A 2,173-nucleotide genomic window follows, 5' to 3' on the forward strand; every position below is an offset into this window, starting at 1 on the left:
TTTTTTGCTATCTGAGCAATCTGAAAAAAGAGCATTGGGTCATAATGATGTGACCATAGGATATTAGTTCATCATTTCTTAATGAGATTTAAAAAGAATACAATTGAAATGTTTTCTCTACCCACCATGCTTATATAGGTGTCTTATTGATTCAGTGAGTTTGTTTGTGATGATGGTGGGTTTTTTTGTGTTTTGTTTCGTTTAAGATGATTGTTTTAAAGAAATGAAAAATACCCATGTATTCTAGTTTTTGGCTCCGTGGTGTCCTAAGTCTCAGCTTCTCAGCTATATTAAAGTGTACATGCCCTTTAAATAAGGAGTGAGATACAAAATATGAACTGGTACTTTGGTCACCAACTAATCAGAGTGAATGCCAGACAGTCTGGTGCATATCAGCTAATATCTGCCTGCTTCAAACTATGGGAGAATCAAGCTATTAGAGTGCTGAGTTTAAATACTACATATTTTTATTTTGTCTTTATTGTAATGAACAAGCCCTTTCTTTAGCTCCTGCTGTGCACTTTTGGAGGGTCTTCCATATGGTTGCAGCTAAGTATTTTGGCATTTTCCCAACTGTTACAATTGGGTCAGTGGGGGGGATTGTATAGGAGTAATAAAACAAGGGTGACTGCAGCAGGGAGGAGTACGATTACTACGTACATAACAGCTTATTGCCTTTCATGCATTCAAGCACAGCTCAATGCCATTCATTACAACAGGCAGCCAGGGTAAACTGCCTTTTGCCATGGAGTTTACACCAGAAAGGCCAGGCCTAGCGTGCAGAGCCTAAGTATTCTTGTTTACATCTTTTCCCGTTTGAGTACTTCTTCATTGTCCTGTAATATCTAGAATAATTTGAGGATGAATAAGACAATTATACTTTGCATATTACTATTCTGAGAAAGTTTTCAAGAGCAGTCTCTTAGCTAAATTTTAGCAACATCAGTAGGATTATCAGTGGCCCTGGGGACTTTGATGAGAGAGAAAAAAATGGGGAAGCAAAGTCTGACTCCCACAAACACTTAGAAATCTTTGAGACATGATTCATAAAGCCAGAGGTGACTAATAGTATTGACACTATTACTGGAGTGCTTTCCCTGGCAGAAATGACATGAAACAAAGGTTACTACTATTTTTATCCTGTGGAAGACAGTGTTGCTTAAAGCTCTAATAGATTGGAAGGAAAAAAGTTCACAGCAAAATTAAGATTCTAAATAGTGAAATAATATATTAAACTGAGATGTGTACACACACACGCACACACACTGAAGTAAAACAATGAACTTAAAGGTCTTGATCCAAAGATTGCGTTTTCCATATTTATGCTTATACGCACAAGTATTCTTTAAATAATTTATTATGCTTTTCCTTTAGGTGTTCCTCCTCCCACATTAAGCACCAAGATCCAGCTATATAGCATTCTAATAGGTTCACAGCATAGTCATGAATTTTTTTCAAGCAATTACAAGAAATCGAGATTTTAAGAAATAGAACTGGAGACGTTTAAACCAGTATACAAATATGTGTGGATTTTTTTAAAATTTTTTTTTTATGTTTCCAGCCAAGAATAGTAAATAGTGTTGCATTATGAAAGTTGTTCCCTATTCCCTTCCCTCACCGCTATTCTCAAGCCTAGGAACAGAATTCCCAGAGACATGCCGGGGGGTCGGAGCCCTGGGCCGAGCGAGGCAGGTGAACGCCTCGGGACCCACAGCGGGCTGCGCGGGCTAGCGCCCGGGAGATCGCTGACGAGTCAGGGCGGAAAAGAACGTGAACTCCGGAGACAACCACCGCCAAGGCACGCACCCCAGCCCTGCAACCAACCCCTGCACTTATGAAAGTACTGATACTGACAGCAACGGGATGGGTTGTAAACCAACTGGTTCCGGGACGACCCACACTTGTCCTAAGACGCTGGAGACCCCCACTTCCAGCTTCCCCCAAACAAGGAAGCAAGGGCTAACCAAGGCCCATCTCTGTTAGCATGTCCCCCACGGAACCCGCACAGAGAAGCCTCCCGACACCGCCGACGGTCTCCCACGCTCTGCTGCCACCGAAAGCCCCACCTGACACGCCACGCCGCGACCCCGCAAGCGGGAAGAGCCAGCAGCAGCTGAGGTGAGGGCAGAGGCAGCAGCTTCAGGCGCCGCAGTGCGCAGGCGCGCGAGCCTAA

This window comes from Halichoerus grypus, chromosome 1 (genome assembly GCF_964656455.1).
Source record: "Halichoerus grypus chromosome 1, mHalGry1.hap1.1, whole genome shotgun sequence".
Lineage (NCBI taxonomy): Eukaryota > Metazoa > Chordata > Mammalia > Carnivora > Phocidae > Halichoerus > Halichoerus grypus.